This window comes from Bombus impatiens, unplaced genomic scaffold (genome assembly GCF_000188095.3).
Source record: "Bombus impatiens unplaced genomic scaffold, BIMP_2.2 scf_0633, whole genome shotgun sequence".
In the NCBI taxonomy this organism is placed as follows: Eukaryota; Metazoa; Arthropoda; class Insecta; order Hymenoptera; family Apidae; genus Bombus; species Bombus impatiens.
Genome location: NT_177052.1, coordinates 787,473 through 811,709, shown reverse-complemented (window position 1 = coordinate 811,709; position 24,237 = coordinate 787,473). Strand labels below are relative to the sequence as shown.

General features: G+C 41.4%; 1 long non-coding RNA gene across 1 annotated transcript in view; it reads left to right on the top strand.

Moving 5' to 3' along the window:
• LOC117152049 overlaps nt 1-23,516 on the top strand; it is a 38,823-nt gene extending 15,307 nt beyond the window's left edge. Inside the window, exon 2 of the long non-coding RNA XR_004462274.1 lies at nt 23,383-23,516. This is a non-coding gene — a long non-coding RNA (uncharacterized LOC117152049). The remainder of the gene's footprint in view (nt 1-23,382) is intronic.
• The last annotated feature ends 721 nt before the right edge of the window (nt 23,517-24,237 follow it).

Genomic DNA, 24,237 nt, shown 5'->3' with positions numbered 1-24,237 from the left:
AACAAATAAATGCGTAAATAAGGCTCAAAATCAGAGTTTCGATAGTACACTTTTATCAATTTTTTGTATTTTATATAAAAATACAAATAAGAACCTTTGTCTCTTGATTTTTTACACGTGTACGTTTACAAAAGTGTACATCACGTACAGACTCTAATTAGAACACTGGTTGGATTAAGAAAAGACGCTCAATATTCCGATTGTGAAGAATATAACCACGAATTTCAATGAACATTGGTCATAACAACGGAATATTTTCTGATAACTACGCGTATTCATAAACAAATTGGTTTCTGCTTAACATTAGTAATAATGGATTTCAGATTTCTCGTTTTTGTGATTACTTAAAACACGCTATAAACGTGCATTTGGTAAAATTAATGTTGACTTTTATTGAGATGGAAACATAATTATACCCATTTATTTTCATTACACTTCAATTATAATTATTTATGTGCAGTATATTGTATTTAATATGTCATATAGTTAGGTAATTTTAGTATTAACATGTATGAACTGTTCTCAAACCACTGATCAACTCTATAAATTAAAAGAATACGCAAGTAATAATTTTGCAGATATTATTTAGTAAAACGTAGCTTGAAATTTACGATAATTTATTCCACTTCTTTATCGTAAGTAACTGTACGGTACTAAGCCATTTATCTTTTAAGAAGTACAGTCATGCACACGGATAACGAAATTAAAAATTTATAAAAAGTGGAGTTCATCAATTTGGTTTCTGAGAAGCTCATATATCAAGACGTAGGCATTTGCTAATTTATTGAAGCTATTACTTCGTACATGTCTGCTTTTTCAATTAATTACTAGAACATGGAAAAGATATTTCTGTTGAACTAAATCGATATATGAAAGCAAATCGTTAGAGAATATACGGTAAAATCTTATATTATATCGATAGACATCTGTATTCTGCTCTCCTTAGTTAAAATATCTTGTCTAATAGTTTGTCATTTTTAAAATATATTTAAATGCTAACTCTTTTTACCCTTGAAGTACAGCTATATCATAAAGACTGTTATAAAATTGGACTAGACGAAGAAAAACAGAGATTGCATAGAGAAAATGATAGGACGTCAATTTTCTTTAATTTCGAAATGGTACATAAGCCATTTTAAGAAGGGCAGGATTACTTTAGATTAAAAATTGAACGAATTTATAAAAATGATAAAACCATCCTGATTTCTGAGACTTATACAAGCATTCTTTTGATCAAGATCAGATGATCGTATCGGTATAAACTTTTACATTTCCACTAAAATTTTCGAAATCTTCGTTTCACGAAAAAATCACGTTTTAACAGACCACTCGAGTCCTCTGTCGTTTATCTAGCATTTCCTTCTCAAAACGCGTTGGCACAGCTTGGTCGTTAAAGTTGGCGACACCCTGTATAAATCTGCTGAACAACGCGGCGATATTTTTCTCCGCGAGGTGTGCAGCGCCGTGCTTGATTCATGAATTCGCTCCGATCATAAACTCCAAGGTAATGGCGAATAGGATACAAGGTAATAAACGGTCTTCTATCTTGAGCAAGGGTCAGACAAGTTTCTCCCTTTTCCTCCCCTTCTCTTCTATCCGCGAAGACGTCCTCCGACGCGTTTATCTATTCGCTCGCGAGTTCTCGTGCGTAAAGTTAAATTGGCCCGGGGAACGACAAAAGCGTGTAAACCGACATCGCGAACGAAACGAAACAGCGAATATTGTTAACGACTTTGTCCGCTTCCGAGCACGCCCCGGCCGATAACATTTTCATTTTAATACGTTCGACGTAAATCATCTGGCCGGCGACTTGGATGAAATATGGAAATTTCGTACGCACCTCTTCCTCTTGTCTTTTTCGTCGCATTTCTTTTTTCGAATCTTCTTCTTGTCCCTTCCCATCGGCGAGCCATTATCGGAATATAAATTCACCGAGTTCGTTCGCTGTTTATACGCGAGGCTCAAGCTAAACGCGCAGACGAGGAAAAATCGTGCAATACCGAGGGAGATCGCGAAACACACGCTGCGCTTGGGACCTTTATATTTTACGTGAGTTCTGACCTCCCATTTGTCCGATTTCAGTCATGCGACTCGTCCGCTCTTTCATACCTACGTTTTCTCGTTTCTCCCTGTTCGTTGATATTTTTTTCCCTTTCTTTCTTCTTTTTTTCTCCCTGTTTCTTTCGTTTGGTCCGTATGCTCCGATTCGCGCTTCTCCGCGGCTCTCTCCGCCACGCCGGGTCCAGCTTCCATTTAAATTCATTAGTCCATTCACGATTCCTTCTTTGTTCTTGTTTCGCCCGCTGCTCGACCCTTGTCACCTATTCGATGAAGTAGGTTGTAGTTCTCGGCCTTCACTCCACTCGAGCCTCGTGCATTTCATTGTAAGGACCTGCACAAGCTTGCCTGGAAATTCTCGCCGATCGTGATTTGCACTGAACTTGCGAGGTGTGCTCGGAATGGTGACCTATCTCTGCTTTCTTTTTCACTCAGGACTCGAGGGGATTCGTTGTATGGAAAATAATTATAATTCTTTTTAAGAAAGTTGAAGAGAGTTCCTATTCTTACATTTGGTCTTTAGAAGATGTGTAACGTTATATAACGGCATAAATCGGAGGGTGTAATATTTTAGAAAAGTAGAAAAATATTACATTATTTATTCTTGATTGAATCGTTTCTGTAATTTTGCTTCAATCCTCTAGTATAGCACTATATAATTTAGCGATTATACTTGTATACAGTGTCTATTCGAATGGTATGGAATTAAACTAATATTATTCGTTTCTTATAACATTTCGCGGATTCATCACTATTTTCAAAATGTTTATACTTCCGAATTCATCTCGTATTTTATATTAAGATACTTCTTGGCAACTGAATAATATAAAAGTTAAAAAGTCATCAAATATAGATTTACTATATTCTTCTCGCGAAATCTTTAATTTCTTCTTCTTACAACTCAATAGAATTCCACTTATAAAAAATTTTAAGTCTTTCCTTGCCACGAAGCAATCCCCAAAATTTTATTCAACCGCGACACAAGTTTCGCTCGAGTCTGAAGTCTGGAAGCTAATTTCCTCTCCCGCAAGCTAATTCAAGTCACTTCGCCAAACATAAAATACCTCGAAAAACCGTGAAGTCGGAGGAAATACACAGGCTGCAGACGTTTCGGCCAGATTTATTTATCCCCGCCTACCAATCGAAACGAAAGGAGACCACGGTTACGTCCTCGTTCCTTTAAATTTAGTCCTAACCTCTGACAGAGGCGTCCAAACGGGAGAAGCATTAATAACTCGGTGACGACGGGCGGCCTTCGAGCGACACTCGTCGGACATCGTGCGACGAAAATGTTCGTCGATGATCGCCGCGGCGTTTAATTTATAGAGAGAAAGATGTGAAACGAGGGAGGAAAGGACCGCGCGGCTGCCTGGTCCATCGTGGCAGTTGAATTATTCATGCTTCTGCCATTGAACCGATGATAAGGAGGGCTGAATAGGGAGCCGCAGATCCTCGTAAATTTCAATTTACAAAACTGTTAACCGTCCTACCATGCGTTCGGTTTTTACCTGCCTGCGACTCTCTTCTTTTTTGGCAATCTCTATGCCCGCGCGTATGTATAAAGAGCGGTACACAAAAATCGTGCGATTCTATCAAGAAAGAAAAAGGCAGAGACAGGGCGAAAAAGGAGAATCGTGACCCGGTGATTATGCAAATATTATGAAAAACAAACCGATTTAAGGGCTTGTAAGTTGCCACACGGTTCGCTTTGCTAATTTCTAGTCACATAGAGTAAGGCAAAATATTATCCAAAAGATATTCAAATTGGCGTGTAAATTTTTTGCTGCGCGAGAGAGTCGGAATTAATACAGGGACTATTGGAAACAGCGTTCAACAAATATAAATCGACATTAAAATGTACGTGTAGATTCCTTTCACCGTAGTAATTTCTCGAAATTACCAAGTCCCGGTTGAAGATACTGGACCACGGTTAAATTCCATTCTCCCGAAAATCCTGACACGAGTAAAGAGGTCCATTTCGCGATTTTGTTGCACTTTTCGCCGAGCACTTGCTCGGCAACCGGTTGCGCACCGATTTTCGCCTCGCCCTTCACGCATACAGTCAAGCGCCATCGATCTCTCTCGCTCTTTCACGGCTGTCGTCGTGTACGTGCACGTTCCGTTCCACCTGTCCTGTTTTACCGCGTTTCCGTCGTGTTGTACCTATAAAACGAGCCCTAGCTGGCTCCCATGGGGTCGTGCTAATGCTCGCCGAGAGGATGAGGAATGCCTACGCGTGTACGGGGAACCGGCACACAGCCGCGTGACCGCTTCCATACCTTTCTGTCGATGTATAAATACGTGGATGTGTTTCGTCGTATGGTTGCGTATGGTTGTATGTGGATAGATTTGAGAGGCGTGTGTTAGCTTGCCCTATAGGGGGTATTTCGCATACCTCAAGCGGTGGCTTTTCTTCCCACGTTTTGAGGGGTGAAAATGTGCCCCTGGCGAGCAGGAAGGGTAGGTAATTGTTTTGCTCGAACTATTCCTGTCCTCGTTTCTCATTCCTGCGAGGCTCTTCTTGCCATATGACCCTCCAACTATCTCCCTCGCGGGTAGCACCCTTTCAGATATGGCGGAAAAGGCGCTGGCATTAAGTCGTTTCCCGCAAACGGGTATTTTTTCCCCCTTTTTTTCGGCTCAATTTTTCTTCTTTTCTCTCTTTTAGTGTGTTGAAACGTCTTGCTCTCTTTTTACCTTCCTCTCTTGCGAAAAGAACTTACCTGCTGCTCGATGACTGGTGTGTCGGGGGAAATGGAAAACACACGCGCTTCTGTTCGCTTTTGCGAGCCCACGTGTGCTTTTCTCCCTTTCGTGGTCGCTGCCTTTGAAATTTTAGTGTTGTGGATTCTCTTCCTGTTCTTCTTCATCTCTTTTATTTTCTGCTAGCGTTTTTCCCTTCTTTCTTTTTTAATTGAAAATACGCCGCTTTGGAGTTAAAAACGCGGGCACTTTTGCGTGAGGTGGCCTTTCCGAGCTTGCTCTCTGATGCGCATTATATATCTTGAGAAGCTTCTTGCGAACGCACTTTATTTTTTCGTTAAACTATACTCCTCTGTGTCTTTGGTATATCGTTTTTGGTGAATGGTGAATGGGCTATGTTCTGCATAGAAATTCAGTACTGAGAGACACGAAAGAAAGGAAGACGATATAATATATATCAGCATGAGAGTAAAGATCAAATGATTTAACTAACGCTAAATATGCTTCGCATCTGAATTGGCACTTTCATGTAGGAGAATAAATAATTCAAGAAATTGTTCGAAAGCTTCCATACTAATTCACGTGAAGCACGTATAGAAAGTCAGAAATCGATCGGAATAAGCCAGTCTCTCGTTAAACATGACTCACACCGTGTAAGTACCTTTTCATTGCAAAAAAGACTTTCAGTCAATGAAATGTATTTGATCAGAACATAATCATTTATTAAATCATTTTATACGATGACTAATCTGTTTCGTTGACTGAAGGTTTTCGCAATGAAAGGATAATTTAATTTTCAATCAACCTTATAGCAATTCCTCCATCTTTTACAATCGTTGAACATCCATGTTTCCAAATTTCTATTAGTCAAATAATCTGATGCCAAATAATTTTAAAAAAAGAGGTCTAATTTCCGATTAACCCTATAACAATATTCCTATTATTTATTATATTATTATATTTGTCAAAATTTACAAACGAGCGACAAGAGGCGAAAAACCACAGCATGATCGCGGCTTAGTTCTTCCACTCGAGTCGCTAACAAGGATCGACATCCTCACGAGCCGCGTTCTCGATGGTCGCGATGAGCCGCACGACCTTCCATTTGACACCGGGGGGTCAGCTCGTTCGGCGTACACAGCCGGCATACGGTATTTGGCATAGCTCGTGGCCAAAAGATCCGCCGCTGCTTTCGGTATGTATGGCGGATAGCCTGAGGGAGATGGAAAAGGATGTCAGGTTAAAGGCGTGTGCCCGTCTCTGATACACGAACACACACACACGTATACACCGCCAAGCCTTCTAAAATCGCAGCGTCACAGTCGCGATATTTATCATAATTCACGGTAGTCGACATACTTTTCCCCGGGAAGCTCGTGAAACGAGAATTTCACCGTCCTCTATCAGCCCCTACTACCACCCCTGTCTGCTTTCTGTTCCCTGTCTGTTCCTCCTTCCTTTCTTCCGCGCTATCTTTCCTCCGTTGCTCGGCTGGCCGCCTCTATCTGGCTGATCCAACCTCTCCTGGACTGCCTGCACGGAATAAAGAATAAAGCTGCGAGACCCGTGGCTGATCGCTATCTATAGCGAAAGAGCGCATCTCCCCGTCGTTGTGGTCCCGGTACTCGTGATTCTGTACGTACCACGCCGATGTATACAGGGTGTATTGCGATTCTACGTCCGCGTACACACGCCTCCCGTCCTGTCGAGGTATTTAGGGGAAATGGAAGTCCCGTCTCTTCTTCCCTCTCCGTTCTCCGTCTTGTTTTAAAGTTGACTCGAGACGAGCTTTGTTCTTTATCGTCGACTGCCGCGATAATTGCAGAAGTAGGTCTTTGTGTCTCCGTCGTTTTGTTCTACTTTATCGCCGAGTAAACGCTCGGATATATTGTCTGCTGATGTAGTCGTCGCTAGCTAACGCGTTCTTGACTATCGGTGACCCGTGATAGGCACTGCACGTGAAACTTTAATTAGGCAGAAGGTAGTCTTCGTTGTATTGTCGAGTGAGATAAATGGATAGATTAAGAGACTATTTCTTTGCTTTTGGCTGAGTGCTCTACCGAAGCACTTTCACTTAGATTTGGAGCTCTGCCAGAGAGCTTGGGTACTTATCTACGGGCACAAGTGTCAAACCCTGAAACTCTGGGCTAGAAACACTGAATTGGACACTTTAAACTTCCTTTTGAAGTATCAAAAATTTCTGATCGATTTCGATAACAGACAGACTGACAGAGGATACTACGCTAGTGCATACGGAGGTTAGGAAACTGTTGAAATCTGACCTAAATTCAAGATTAACCGTAATCTGATTCAAACCGTAACTCAAACGTGACTTAACCTAGTTGAAATCTAAACTAGAACTGAAACCTAACTCAAACACAACGTCACTACGTTGTGCTATATACTACAAATGCACTACGTTGTGCATTTATATTTCTTCGTCAAATTCGGCTCAAATTATTTGTCTCCCATATGAAGACAAGAAGAGTTAATAAACTCAAATGTTACAGCTTTCTCATGTCATACAATCGTATTTTACACAGGATAAAAAACATAGATGTAAGAGATATAAACCCCGGGTGCCAAATATTCGTTCCGCCCATAGAAAAGGAAAAAGGGACCCGTTATTTCTATCTCTTTCTCGACGAAGCCATTTTCTTGACACAACATCCTTGGCCTATGTCTCTTATGTTTATAATAAAAAACATTTAGATCGCAAATCGATCAAAGATTGCCTGAAATCAAAATTTAACTCTCCTTTTATTGCCAATCAAGATTATACAAATCTCAGCAGTATGGTGTATCACATACTCTACGACTACAATTCGTATGTAAGTTGTATCAAAGAAGCTAATCAAGCCGCACAATGTACAACCGTAAAGCGCATACGTCACAACACGAACAACTCCGCCTTCAGCCTCGTTAACTATACGTCGTCTACCTGACGTAATCTCATTCAAAAAAACTACACGACGGAATTTCAGCGCGCGTGCACGCGTACTCATTTTAACACTCGATAAGCGACATAATTGATTAACAACGAAACGGAAACGTGCGCATTTCCTGCGCAACGGTTCTAGGGTGGTTCAAGAGGGAGGATGGCAGCAACGTGTACGAGCAACGAATTAGCAGCGCTTGCTAATGCACCGGCATCGTTATCGGCCGGTGAATCGAGATTTGAAGCACCCGGTGAACCACGACGAGGCGCACGCTCGCGCGCGCGTGATCGATCGTGCTTAAGTGCAACGAACAAATTTGTTCTTTGTGTGCTGAATCATGCATCGATAGACTCGTGATACACCCTGTATACAGCACGCGGCGGGCACCCGAGAAATTTGTGTGTTGAAGCGCGCCACCGTGAACGTACTCGTGTACACGTGCATTTTCCCCGCCAGTCGAAGATAGGCTGATCTTCATCCTTTATCCCCGGATAGCAGCCTGCATTATTTCCGTGTTGAACCATGGGAAGAGAGGGCTTTTCAGGGCTAACGATGAGTGGCTTCGCGAAGTGCATCGACGTGTCTGGGCAACTTAACGTTCCCGGTGAAATATGTTTTTCTCGTTACACCCTGACGAATGGAATTTTACATATGATGGAATGGTTAGTAGATATTGGTTTGGAAATTATAGATCTCCGTGCTACATCTAGGTAGTGTTTAACGTACTCGAGTAAGGTTGTATGCCGGGCTCGATGTCAATATTTAATGCTACTCTACTTCCTTATTTTATAGAATTACATTATGTATAGGAAGCTCCAAGAGGTCAGGCTGATCCATTTTTTGTTAATTTTATAAATATATAATCACATAAATATAGCACTGCTATTCGATTCTCAAAAAACAAACGACGTTTCGTATGTTATCCGTTGAATTGTAGAATTGAATCCGTGATCTTGTAGAATTGTGCTAACTTTATGATATAAATATAAGGATCGATTCTTAGGATTGAAATAATGACTTATACGATGATGTAGTAGAATATAGAAAGTATTACAATCTTTCGCAGGTTTATGATTATGACTTCGAATATTCCTTTGTAATGTTTCCTGTTTTCTTTTCCAAGTAAAAGATCGTTTACTATAAAAATAAAAATTCTTTCTGACAAAAGAACAAAATTATAGAAGTTTAAATAAGAAATAAAGGACCGAATGAACGACATATTCACCACGCGTTACGTTCCACTTTAGTCACTCCTATTCGCCTTCATGATATTATCGACATACCAATAAATAATCGTTACTAATATGTCTATTTTACGCCGTGACATTTACTACGTGATTAAACCGTGAGTACCGTTAAAATTTATTGTTCTTTACTATAGGCTCGACAACGGTATACAGATATATACTATTGTCCTTTTTTTCTTCTAAAATTACCTCATTCCAACAATAGTTGGAGAAATTAATTAAACTGACGGATATCCAGAATTCTCAAATGAGCGCGTACATCATGAATAACGCTTGATACTGTATATTACATGGCATAGTCAGCTTAACGTCAAGTATTACTAATCCGCTGCTAATTAATCAAGTTCAGTCTACTCGAGAACAACGAAGCATCGAAAGGCAACCACACGATTTTCAAAGGAAACTCGGTCACTGAAGCCACAGTACAATAACTCTCTATCTCGAATCCGCGATTTCTGCATCCATCTGCGACCGTTCTTATCTCGTATAGTTTCTTACGTACTTATTCTCGTTAATTTTCTTCTTTAGAATTTCTTATACGTGCACGTTTATCCGTCATCGTCGATTTTCCAACTCCATTCGACATGAAATACACATCGGAAGACGCAGAAAATTGCGCAACCGAACATCCACCATTAATCACGCGGATAGATTCCGTGGAATTAAAAAATAAACGAGGTATAGCTGGCCCACGTGAACGCGGAAAGGCGTAAATAACACATTCGGAGTGGGAACAACGCCGGTTTCCGCAGTATTTCATTCCACGTCGTGTTTCACAGCCTCGAACGATGCGTTCGAGGGACACCTATACTTAGGTGGTTTGTTCTCGTGCACGCGTGCGCCTGTACGATCATGGTGACGTGTAGTTACACGCGGGTCAGAGCCGTATCTACGTTCATGCGGCCAATTTCCAGAACTGTTGTTTGTGAAATGATAACGAGCCATCGCGACGGCAACGACGCTTTAAGATAGGACACCGACGAAATGACGCGACCGTATCGAAGCGTTTAGAGTTTAGATCGTTCGGGGAAGCGGTGATATTCTTTGTTAAGGATCGTTCAGAGAAGTCGGGAGTATATTTATTAAGAGACAATCGTTGAAGTAAATGAGTTTTATAAATGTATATATTTATTAAGCGGAACAAAGTTATCTAATGCAATAATTAACATACCTATGTTAATGTTAAATATGAGAAGTAATTCGTGAGAAATACGAAATATACAAATATAGATGAAAATACATAAGAGATGACGTAGCTACATTCTTTTTATGGATCGAGACTATAAGAAAAGTCTCTTCCAAATTTCGTGGTTTATTTAACTTTCATATTTGAATTCATCTCGTGTATTGTAAAATTCACGTTTCGATTCACAGAGAATTCATGTCACGAACGTGTTAATGAGCAATTATCAACACAAAGGGATTTTGTAAATTTGAATCGGATACAATCTTTACAGAATTCCATATCACAATTTTTAATTCGTTAATACAATGGATTTTTATAAAAATTTTTATATAATTGAAATGCAGGTTTTCCGAGTTTCTACAACTTTTTAATTTATTTTATGCTCTCCATTTTAATCCTTTCTCATTTGTTTTACTCTTTTATTTCGATTATTTGGGATCAGAATAACAATTTTTGTTCTTAGAAAAAATTTATGAAAGGATCCTATTCGTGGAAATGATTCGTGTAACAAGTAAATGCCGCGCATCGATATTCGTGCAAACAATACGGCATTCTATCAACTCCCATCATTGTTTGAATATCATATTGATTTGTATGGAATTCTATGCAGAACTTTATTATTTTGTTTTTATATTTTTATTTAATTTTTTATATTTTACCCGACTGCTCTGATAATATTAAAAATATGATCTTCTATAATATTTAGCTTCTTATTAATAATAAAATTTTTAATAAATTTCTAGTATTATGATTCTTAATATTCTCCAATATTTTTAATTACGTGTTACAATTGTCATTTCCATATATTTTATATTATCTACTTTTAAAAATTTATCGTTCATTCAAAGTGAATCACTTTACTCCTTTTCTCTTTGCTGTATTCGACGAAAATCGAAATAGATACACACATACACACACACACACACACATATATATATTCTTTTATTCAATCCCCGATAGCAGGGTTCCTTCGATACTCAATAATATTTCAATCGCCGCAGTCACGGTCTGAGCAATGCAGTTCTTCCAGTTTCCCCGCGGCGTAAGGAGTGCAGTTGATTATGCAGCCGATTATGCAGTTATCAGAAGCGAAACGCCTCTATCAAGTTGTTCATCTTATCAGAGACACGCTGTTTCGCTCGCCGCCGCGTTTGTACGAACTCACATTAACCCTTCTCTAACCTGCGGTTTACCTGAACGATTCTCGTTCTAGATCCCGTACTTATCAATAATTACATCCACGTACAAGCTGCAAACACCATATCAAAACATCTTCACCTACCTCGTACAAAAATTATCACGTTATTCGCGTCTCACGATCCATCGTTTTCACCCAAAAACAGTTCCTTCTATCTCGCAAGCTGGCCATTGTCTTCTAGGAAAAAGAAATTCGACAGTTGGAAGTGTAACTCTTAGAAAAGGAGCAAAAATCTGGCGGATTCTTTCAGGGACCATTATAGATTTGCCATTAGCACGCGTGGATGACGTTATTTAACGTGAAAGAGTCTGCCGTTTGAAGAACGTCGAGTCTAAATTCACTTTTTTCTTAGACCTATCTCTTTCTCTCTCTTTCTCTTTCTGTTCTTGATGGAGTCGAATGCTCGATAGCGAAACGGTTGGGAATGGATTTTCTTGCACTGTCTGCGTGTCGTATGATTGATACGTCGCGTGATAAGGCGGCGGAGTGTCAATATTGGTACACGATGGGCTCGGACATTGTCTCGCGCGTTAAACACCATTCACCGGACGTACCGCGTCCACCCGATAAGGGTGGAAAGTTTGATGACCTCCTCGGATCAATGACAACTCTTGTTCCTGTACGGTTACTTTGTTGGGATTGTTCAACGTATGAATTTCCTCTATGGGATTCGACGAGATAGTCCGACGGCTCGTTCGGTGTACACGCGGAGTACGTTGCTCCGACGATTCATTGATATGATAATATAAACCTTGACCGTCGATTTTCACGTAGCCTCATTGCTCCTATGACCCCTACTTGCCCTCGTTCGGTCAATTGACATACTTATGTGCTCCAATGATCCCGACGCATTCCTCGTCTATTAGGAGAGGATGGTCGTAAATGTTTTAGGATGCTTTCATGAGTATTCGTGTCTAGCTATCGATTAGACTCGTTAAGGGTGACTTTTTTTTTAATACGACGTATATTAATTCATTGGTTTGGAATAGCTTTACTACCCGAACGAAATTTAAATAATGCAGCACATTACACTAAGAGAGCAACTATTTCAAAATGTATAAGCTTGCGAAGAATTTGTTAATTCCTGTTAGTTGAATTCTTTGCAAAACTCCAAGTCTTTGAAAATATATTTAAAAGGTATAGGCTTAAATCTACTCAGTACTCAATCCTCTATATTTTAGGTTATATGTTTTAAATGAAAAATTTGCGACAAAGGAAGGACGCTACGTATCAATACAAACCAGTCACTGCTTTTAAAATTTGTTTTTAAAAAATAACGTATCATATCACATAAAGGGTTATACCTTCCTCGAATCTTCGACGACACTTGACACCCAAGAGCACCCAAACCTCTTAATTCGAAATGATTCACGAACGATCCGTTCTCGAGGCAAGAAAGGAAGAAAGAACAAAGAGCGAGAGAATCGAAATGGTCAGGTTTACTTCGGAGATGACAGCTTCGCTCTCGATATCACTAGTTCCGGGTAACGGAAAGCGAACAAGTCCGAGTGAAATCCTCCATCTATCTAGGCAGACGATTGCTGACGTGTCCCGCGAACGTTAACTCGAGAGGCAAGAAAAGTGTCCCCTTGGAACTGAAGTGGTGGGAGTAAAGAAGAAATGGTCAAAGAGAGAGGAAGATTGCCGAAGAGGGAAACGAGGATTTCGTAGGACAGGAAGGTTGGAAGGATAGCAGAGAGCCAGAGTCTAGACCGATTAGCGTTTGGCCGCCGGAACTCGGAGACAGGCTCAGAAAACCGACGGAAGTGGCTAGACTTTCCCTCCCAATAGCGGTGAGATGGAAAGAGGGCTGGGAAGACAAATAGAATTCGGAAGGAGTTTTTGCCACCCGGCAAGATTTAATGGCCCATACGTTCGTCCACCCTTCGGATGGCTCTCTCTCCCTTGGCTGAGCCTTGATACACGCGGCCTGAGTGCATTGCTTTGCACGATTGACGTCCATCGATCTGTTGAATGGTCCTGGGTAGTCCATATATTTGTCATTTGATGCATATAGCAATCCTATTTCTATTATACGTTGCTATTTGAAGATACGTTTTAAATTGTCAGCTTTGATTGCGATTATTTCCAAATAGAATGGGCGATATACTAAAAAACAGAAGATTAGAAGGTTATAATATTATAATAATCCAGTGTTCCTTGTAAACTGTTACTTGAGAAAGAATTAGTTTCAAATTTTGGTTGGAATCAATTGCAGTAGAATCGAGGTTATTATAAAAGGACGTTATAGAATTTAATAAATAATACGTCAATATCGGCTAAGAGATCATGATCATACTAGATTAAGAGATTATAATAAAAAATTAAACTAAAATTTAGTAATGCCACAAAGTAACTTTCTCGGAGTTAGCGGACAAATGAACTTAAACGGATTATATTTTGTTTGTTTCCAGATAGAAATTCTATAAGCTGGTGATACGTATACTGATAGGGTTAATGACATTTGATGTCTGATTAATGCTTATTGTTCGGTCGGTTGATTCGGAAATCATTTTTGACCAGATAAAGAGCGAGCGCTTGATTTCCGCGAAATCAATTGAAGCATAAATTGCGAGACGTTTGGTATGCTATTTCATCGACGAAGCAGTCGGTACTTACCCGTTGTTTATGACAGAGTGCACTCGTTAATTAGCATATTTGGTATAGTGAACAGGCATATCGTAAATAACGCGATACAAAATCGTGTATTGCACTTTCCTGTTTCGTGTTTCCTGCAGTCTCCTGTGGCTTAAACTGGCTATAGTTTATATTTGTCTCTTGACCCGTACGGTCTTGGAAATGGTCCTGAGATAAAACGGCTAAACAGGAACTCGGTCGATTCATTCGTTTTTGAAAAATATACTTTCTTTCCTTCAAAATTTTGGATACTCTACGAATATCGCATCGATACAACATTTAATCAAATACGCGATCCATCGCACCCTTCTAATAATATGAAAGTTCCAAGATAACTGAATTTTACACCGAATCCTTTTGCTAATTTTTGTCTCTTATGAATCACGTATTAATTCGAAATTTATATTATTTATAAACCAACGATACATACCAATTCGATATACATGCGCATCAAATTACCATCAAAATCACTAAACATTAAACATCAAACCCCCAAGAAGAAATCTTTGTAACTCTGCACAAATGTTCACCTGTCCACCACGAAGCAAACCCGAACGCGTTAATTATCAAGCAGGCCACTCCCAGTGCACCAGGAAGAAACAGCCTTCGGAGTTCTCCATGGAAAAAACCTCATCTCTCGATCCGAATACCGAATCGAGCAGCGAACCCCTCGGCCACGGTTCCGCGTGCAACCGTTCCCCGTAGACGTTGCGTGAGATAATTGGAGACAGGCGACACAGGCCGAAACGTGTGGTCGGCGATCGGCCAAAGAGAAAGAGACCAGAGAGTAGCGAGAGTGCCGAGGACCAGATTTCTTCTGCATCCCCTTGTCCGGCGATGGCTGTGCTGGCAAGCACGCAATGCCCGTGTACTCGCTAATCAATGCGGTATCGCGCAAGAAAATTTATAGATCCGCTGTAGGTGACTCGTAATCTAATATACGATAATATATACGGGGACAGTTAGCCGCAGGTGGTTGTTGAACTGTTCGGTAGCGGTCGTCTCGCGATACTACATACGTCTGGTAATACAGGTCCGTTATCTTAGCGCGGTATCGCGTGGCGGCTGGGTTTTTCTCGGTTTTTAAACACCGTTCTCCATGCAGTCTAATTGAATGGTCGAGGAACGTTAATCGGTTGAAATTATCGCTGGCCAGCTTAGACCTGGCGGAGATACTGGCGGTCTCTCTTTCTCGATTTATCGACGGAATTTCAGGATCGAACTTCTTGCCGGAACATCGAGATTTCGTTGGTTTCCGTCTTGTACCTGTAAATTGTCATAATTACGGGAATATATTATCTCGTATTAAGTTCACAGTCTTAGAAAATAGGAGAAAAGCATTTGATATTTTATTTCTAGAGTAGGATAGGGTTAATCGAGTCAGAAGTAATTTGCCCCGTAATTCACCAAATTGGGTAAATGATTGGATGAGCAACTTTTAAGCAATCTCTATTCGAAAACAGGGTATTTAACTCGTTACGCTGACAGTGATTTAAACGACAAAGTGCGTATATCATTTACATTCAAGAGGTCTTTTCTCGTGTTGGAATAGATTCGAATCTCAACAGTCTGAAAGAGCTTCGAATCGCTTTAAAGTTAAGATTCGATCGCCACCCGTGCCTCACGTGCCAGGGACACGCGCGGTTTATTCTCGCAATTTCTGAGCCAACGTCAGCCCAGGAAACCTTTTAATTGATGGAAAAAGGAAACTTTAGTTCGCTGGCGGAGCACGATTTATGAGACTGGTTTGCGCTGCACTTGTTGCCGCGCGTGAAGTGCTTGTTTCTCGTTGCCTGGAATGAATATAATGAATCTTGTTTAGGGAAATAACTGTATTAACGTAAGTGCTAAAATGGTATTGTGATTTAGCATTTCGTTCTCTGTGGATGGTTCTTTGAAGCATAAGTAGGTATATTTAGGTGAAATACGATTATACCACTAACGAAATAATATTTCTCTGTCCGATATTAAATATATTATATACGTTTCACGAATTGAAAATTTTATTATGGATCCGTATTAATCCGTTAACAGTTAACCTGGATTAGGATAAAACCTGGATGGAAAGAAAAGTATAACGAAAATTGTTGAAATTCTGTTTTGTAATTGCAATGATAAAAATCAAATTTCAGTAACATGAATCGACTGCGAAAGATATTTCTATGTACTGAAATTTCAACTATTATGAATCATTTAGTGAACCTAACTCAACAACGACTAATCGATGACCATAAATTGCCACGCATCGTCCCAGCAAGTTCGCGTCATCTTTCCTAATTCGTTATCATTCCCGGGACTCCGAGTATCGATTCGTGGCAATCACCGACGTGTCGATACACCGTCCAGAAATACTACCTACTGGATAATCCTTTCTTGTCCCGTGTTGTTCCCCGAGGGTCGCAAAACTGGATGCTCGAACGAATGAAAGAAGATCCTTTCCCGATTAATACACTGCCTAGTCTCCAATGTCGCCAAGGGCCGTTCGTGTTCCATTTGACCCTCTCTTTTTCCCATGGACCACCTCTTAACCACGTTGAAAGGTGAAAGAGAGAAGGGTGGTCGCGCGAACAAGCGCGCGCGCGCGCGCGCGTGTGTTCACTAAGGGTGGAGGTCCAATTCGTATCTAGTGTGATTTCCCCGGGGTAAAGTCGACCGATCAACCGATCGAGTGGGTGGTTGAAAACCGCACTGGGAAACCTAATATCCGAGGGTCTTCCCTTCTTACTTTCACGTTGAGAGATCTGTAAAACCTATAAAAAAAGGTATACTCGTCAGTGTGGCGAGAAAGCGTGATCCAGACTTCGTCGAAGCTGTTCCATTTGTTGTGTCAGCTCGATATGATTCTCCGTAGCGATGCTTCTTTTTTAAGCCGGTGATAAGGCGTGCGGGCAGGGTTAGCAGGTTATTTCGTTTCTTTATCGGTAGTGGATGAAACGTTTTAGCGATGGAAGTTCAACGACATTCTTTGATGCGACGTTCTTTTTCTTTTTTGTCTTAGTCCAATATATTTAATGCATCTTACCGTTCGTGTTACAAAACATACAAGAAATGTAACATTTAACTAAAATCATTTGATCATTTATATCATTTCTATAAAAGTATATAACTTCAAAATTTTTCTCAAACTTCGCCACGATATTCCCAAAATACTTGCTAAATCTCTAAATTTTTCAAGCCCTCTATATTCGTCTGTTTTATCTCATCCCTATTAGCTTTCTCCATTTCCCGCCACATCATTTATCGAACATCTCACGTTGTCGTTACCGGTATCAGCGTTTCCATTTGTAATTCAATGATCTCATCCGCAAAATGGAAAGCTCTCGCACGTGTCCTATCGTCCTCATTGGCCGTCTATCGGACGTCGATGCAATTAAATTCACCGTGAAGGTGCGAATGGTGGATTTAAAAAGCGTGCACCTGCGCGGCTATGCTGGCTACGATCGATGTTCGTCGATACTACTAGCTGATGTACTAGACCGCGTTCATTATGCGTCCATGGAGGGCCGGATAACAGTTACGTCGTCCCTATCGGCTTTCGATCATCGCCACTCTCTCAGTCGCACACATACGAGTGTCAACATCGATTTTCGATCGGTCGCGGCACGTTCGTTCCCGACGGGCCCGTCTTTAAACGGAGACCTTAAAAATCCATTTCGCACGGGCCATTAGGCACACATGTTAACCAAACATCTCCGCTTCCAAAGCAAACCATGGCTCCAGGAAGTTTTTCACGAAAAATCATCCACCTTGCCTCTGTGTATGTATGTGTGTTCTCGGTGGCATAGTAGTCTGTACAGGAAGCCTTTAGTGTCGTGCTGCAGGGAAACCGTGTTACGGGAAAAGTTTGAAGGAAATGGGAAAAGGAGCGCGTGCCGCTGTTATGCTTTCTGCCGTTACGGTCTTCTGTTTTAAAAGGGGATGGATGCCGCCCTCTCTCGATCTTTCTCTTCGAATTAAGTGGCGAACCTTAGCGTGTGTTACGATTTAAGGTTGCCGGGTTTAAAGTCTGTTTTTGTAATAAAATTCGTATTCGACCTTTACCTTGTCTCTTTTTTCCAGTTTTTTGTATGGATCCCGAATTTTGATTTTTTATTTTATTTCCCCTATTTTGTTTCTCTTTATTTCGTATCCTTATACAAAATACTGGATTAAAACTCTTATTATCGCCACAATCGTACACGTCATATATTTTCCAAGGAAATGTTTCCTTGAAATAATTTTATGAACACTGTCACTTGTTCCGCTCGTTCACTAAACAATTTCACTGCGAATTACCATACTCAAATAATATATTACCTATACTTGTCACTTGTTGCAGTAACTCGCAGAACATGTAGTAAACGATTAATTACAAACTCAGCCGTTCTTAAAACCACTGAACGAGAACGTTCAACGTTTCACTTACCACCTAGGAAGTCATAACTTGGCTTAATTACTAATTACAGTCATTGCGCCACAAAGTAAAATTCCAATAGTTATTACCTCTCGAACACCAAGCCCTTTCTGTTTCTCAATAAAACCTAAGAAAAATCTATGCTTTGACTCGGAGGATTCTAAGCGAAACTTTTTATTAGTTCCGTTACCAAACGAAATAACAAAGAGAGAGAGAGAGTGTGTGTGTGTGCGTGTGTGTGTGTGAGAGAGAGAGAGAAGGAAGAAGGAAGAAGTAAACGAAATGTGGAATAGAAGAACTTCCGTTCGCCATAAACTCTCAACTCCTTTTCCTTCCTTTGTTTCGTCGAGCTTTCGACAAATAATCGGTTCCTCCCCTCTGGCGCAATATAATGATATACCTCGAAGGAATACCTTCGTGTATATCCACCTGTCTACATTCGTGCCCGCATCGAATGAAATTGTCTCGCGAAGTGGCTTACAAATATATTACAATAAGGTCGCAATATTCCAGCTTCGTCGCCGTATTGGCTATCCCAGAACCGTCTGATTTTCCCTTCTGTTCGGCTCAAAGGGATTCCGGCTCTGTCTATACGTTGTATACCGGTACGCGAGCTCCACAGAACCCGTCTATACGACGAATACGTACCATGCCGGCCAGGGAAAATATAATTCAGTCGATACGTCGGTCTGTTCTGCTCGAAATAGTCGATAGAATCGCTCAGTTCTCGATATTAGTTTCTCCATTCTCTCGTTTTCCAACGAGTTCATTTAACCCTTGTGTTGGCCATCAAGCTGTTGTTCGTGAATCTTCGTAACGATTGTTCTTGCCTTTTCCATTTCAATGTTCCACGGTGATTAGATGATACATTTACGGGTTTACATTTACGTTCCTCGGCTTTCAATTAATACGTTCCGCTTTTCAGGTATGCTCTGAAGAAGTGAACTGGAATGTTCATAAAACAAAGCGCCACGAATAAAATGTCGCGCCGCAATTGAAACGCGAAGAAGCAAATATGTGAATTTTTTGTATTCTCGTAAAAATATCACGAATCTTCAGTTTTCCGTTCTTTCAGTACCTTTATATCAATTTACATTTTCAAAATAAGAATTTATGCACTTTTAAATATTAACCGTTGCGTGGGTAATTGGATAGCATATTTTAAACAACTTTTATCCTACGAAAATATCGCAAATAGATCTGATATATCGGAGTGGAAGTTTATCGTCCGCGAAAATGTTGATCTTAGAATGCGAAGATTTTATCTGCAAAGGTCGAACGAACTTTTTCATTCGCCCTACTATTTAAGAAATTTGCACCGTCTATTTGCACGGTTAATTTGATTAAAACCGAACGCAGCATATGTCTGTCGGTTTGCGTTTTACTCCAAGGTGCACGAGGCCTCGCAACGTTGCAGGGGGTCGCGCCGTATCTCTGTCAATATTGTCCCTTCTGTCCTTTTTCGTGCAGGATGGAAGGGGTGCATCAGCGGAGCTATTGTTTGGCCAGGAATTTTAAAAGCATTAACGCACTCTTCAAACAGGCGACGTTAGAAAAATAAAGAAACAGAAGCGAAAGGGGAGAACAAGGTGGATGAAAATCGTGAACGGAATCATGTGTTTATCGACGAGAACGGCGTTGAAGTGTCAATCAGTCGAGCGTCGAGAGGTCAAATATTTGTGCTGACAATTATTCCGTCGACACGCGAGTCGACGACGACAAGGGACTTCAAGGCTCCAGTGTTCATCCCTTTCACCCTGGAACAACCTACAGCGGCTCACGAAAGTATTCAAATATCTATAGAAACATTTTACGGATATATTATGCGTGCTATAGGAAATTTCATTTTGAAATTTCATTAGCATCCCGACTAGACCTGACTATCGGGATTGCATTCGTAAATTTCCAAACGAATTTGAAAGTGTACATAAAGATTACAAGTTATTTATGTCTTTTTAAAAGTCAAACTAATCAACTCCGCTTGTTATTCGTTTCTCAATTCCGTTATATAAGTACACGATTAAATATTCAATTTCGAGAAACTTACTTCATATAAAATGTTTTACATAACACGCATAATGAACTCATAAATACGTAATGATAATAATACACGTTTTCTATAGCAAGTGCTCGAACACTTTCATCAGGCACAGTACGTTCGCGCACTTCGTTTGCCAGCAGCACGATTTATCGTAAAGTGTAATTTCCCCAATTACGTCGAATCTACACGCACCCTGCGTGTCGCGGCGAACAACACGGTGCTCGATCGGAGGAGAGAATCGATTTTCCTCCCTCTCTCGACGTCTTGTTCACGCGTTATACGTGGCGATATATCGGAAAGGGTTGACGCGACACGGGGCGAAAAGAAAAAGTTTCGAACACCGACGCTCGCTACTTTGCCTCAATTAATGCGAGCTAACGTTATTAATTAATGCCGAGCACCCGTGAAACGAACGCTGGAGGTAGGGGTGGGGTTGAAAAGAGGGCGAGGAAGAAGGATTCCTCTGGACGATCTCTCGTCTGGTCGATGTGTCACATCGAAACGGTTCGCCACCCCTCGGCGTCTTAACTTCGAACATCAGAGGCTGCCAGGGCTCTGGAGATATTATCTGCAGGAGAGTGCTCGAGAATATTATACGTGCGTGGTGTACACACCCCCTCTAACCGATCCTCTGTATCGAGGGCTGGCTACTTTAACCGTATACTCGAGCATGGCTCGAGTATCTACAGAGAAGACGCGTCCCACCTAACTATTCTCAGTGTCGACTACTGCTAATCGAATTATCGATCCCTGTCCCCTGGCTCACTCCGGAGGGAATATTAGATTTTCCACGAATTTCAATGCGAGACGCGAGCCATCTACGCCACCGTACGGGCTTCTTTCGCATTCCTGCGAGTTTTGTCGCGCTTCTTGATACGATCGAGAAATGGATCGGATAGTAATTTTGGAGAATGTTGATTGTGAATCGATTTAAACTAATTCGAAACTAGAGTTTTGTTATGGAACAAATTCTTTTAGATCGTGTCACAGGATGAAAGAAGCAATGTACCTGCTGCGTTGTTGACGGTTTTCGATTAAGAAGGAATTACGCATTTGAGTTCTCTTGCAAAATAATTTATTATATAATCGTTGACCAACGATTTGCCAATTGACAGATTACAAATTATAGGCTATAAATTTCTGCTTTATAATTTTACAATTTTACATCAAGAGAAGTTGTAAAATTTACTTGTAAAATTGAATTTCTCGTATTATCAAATTATCGTTATGCAACAGGATTTGTTCGTACTAGTAGCTTGTAACTCTCGACTTTTCACATTTTATACACGTGCTATAAACTATATATTATGTTGAACTGGATTGCATCATTTATTCTTGCACTTGAGCCTGATCCAAAATCATGTCGATGGGAAAGTCGGTCAATATAAGCTTGGCAGCAAGAAGGCAGAGTCATTGCTTCAGTCATATGGGTTTAAGTTGCGACGAATTTCAAATTAGACGTCAAGTCTTTGTTTTATCCTTCTGCAGTTGTTTGACGAGTATTATCGAATTCTCTGCCGCTTGGAATAACGAGCACCCTTCAGAGTTCTTTATCCTCTGCTAACAAGTATGTTTGACAAATATTGAAGTTACGCAGTCAACATGTGCGGCTGCTTTAATGTATATAATTCAGTGCCGTAGCTGTTATTTTCTAACCAAAGTAGAGAATTATTTAATGGATTAGTTTTATTAATCGTATATTATATTACGTTACCTACTCTAACAGAATAATCGAAATGGGGACATTTTTATTTCCATATTTCAATAATGTCAACTTTCCTAAATTATCTTTTCGTTCGGTGTCAAGAAAATCGTAACATCGTGGATAAAAAACTACAAAATTTCAGAACACTAGTCATACAGATTTTCTAAAAACTGCGAGCTTCGATTTCGCTATTTTCAACTTCCAATTTTGAAATAATTGGAGCCTATCTTATCTTCTCCTATAAAATAACCAATGATCCGCATACAAAAGATTCAAAAAATAACAGAACGGAGGTAAAAATCTTGTAAAAGCCGGGGCTTTTCCTGGAAGTCAGCCTGCAATTTCCAGCCCTAATAGAAACTGCCAGACGCGCAACTTAAGCCAGGGAACAGCCGGGACCGCGTATTATTTCGCGCAGTGGCCGCGACAGACATTCTATTTCCAGGTGTTCCCAGGTAGTGATAAATCGTGAAAACGTATCCGGGGGCACTTAGGAGCGCGAGCAACATGTATATGAGGGACATCACGTGCGTTCAAGGCACGTTTGCATGGCAGACGAGCGCGGGCGCGGGGGAAATGAAAGAAAGCGGTTGGAGATGGTGTTTCAGCGGAGACGAAGGAGGAAGAACGTCGGAGAGAAATTCCAATATGCCTCGCAACTCGGAACGGCTGTGCATGGAATGCGTTCGAGTCCTTGATTGTGCTTCGAAAGCATATTTTTCTCGTACTTCCGATATTGCAACGGCGAGTTCCTCTCTTTGTAACTGGCTGCGCCATTCGGTTCTCTCTCCGCTTCCTTCTCTTCTCCTTCGTCTTGCTAGAAAACGAGACGCATCTGCTTACAAGATGGAAGATGTATTTTTCGGTGACGCGTGCACACAGGCACGCGAGCACGCTACCGCGGAGGGGATGAAAAAAGAAAATATTGTCTGCCACGTTGAATCGCGATATCTAGTCGCGCGAAGGGGGACTAACGCGGCCTCCCTTCCGCCACCGGAGAATGTATGCAACTTCCGCCGATGGGGGAATATATATCATGCGTGCACGGAAAACACCTATCCGACCGACTGAATTGCGGCTCTATCGCGGTCGAGCTTGTACCTGCCTCTCTCGAGCAACTTCCGCCTTTAAATATCCGCTGGGAGACATCCGCGTGCATACCGAGCTAGAGTTATTAAAACTCGGTCGCGTAGCTTGTTCGATGAAAAATTTCTCGAGCACAGCTGGTACGTAATATATATATGTATACTCAAGAAAGGTGTTTCCTTGTTACAGGTGATGCATCACTGTCGCATCGAGCGTGTAGAAGAAACGACTGGCAAATCGACTCACCAATCGCCGACTATAATGCCCGCGTAACGAGCAATCGACAATCGAGAAAGCCAGAGTGAACGGAAGCTCGAGTAGGGGAAAGAAGAAACTGACAAGCGTTAGCCGTAGAGCTTCGTCGAGCACGGGAGAGTGTAAAGCGACACGCGTTTCGTAGCCCGAGTATACACGCGTATGTAACACGCGTACAACCACAGCGCGATATCTGTGCACAACGTGAGAGTTAGATTAATGATCAGCGATTAGAAATAGTCGATTAGAGGGACATTGGACGGAGAGTGAAACGCGGCATATAGGAAATTGGTAAATGACTTTGGCCGTACTGTCGCTGGACGCGCTTCCCGCGGCAAGGACCACGTACCCGCGTCGGGTACGGTAGAAACTAGGGCACAGACCAGCGTCAAGATAAAGTCAGTGAGAGCGGTGCCCCAGGATGCGCAGGAACGGGTGGTGCCGTTAGTGGTGTCCAACAGCTTGTCGGAGGGGCGCGAAGAACGAGAAGGGGGCCACGAACACGGCCCCCAAAAGGGCCTGCTGGATGGTCTAGCTCACGAGCAGCCATCGTCAGTACCCGGTGGTGGATCGCGGATCGACTCTATAGAGGCAGACCGCGAAAAGGTCGTCGAGATATCGACGGAGGACCTTGGTACCGCGTGTGGTCCAGGTCAGAGGGACGTGGATGCTGGTCAAAAAACGAGCTTCACGGTGGACGAGCAATCGAACAGTATCGTTGTTGGGCAATCAAAAGCCTGCGAGGCGTTGAGGATCGAGGATCGCGGCGGTGGCGTGACGTTGACGGAG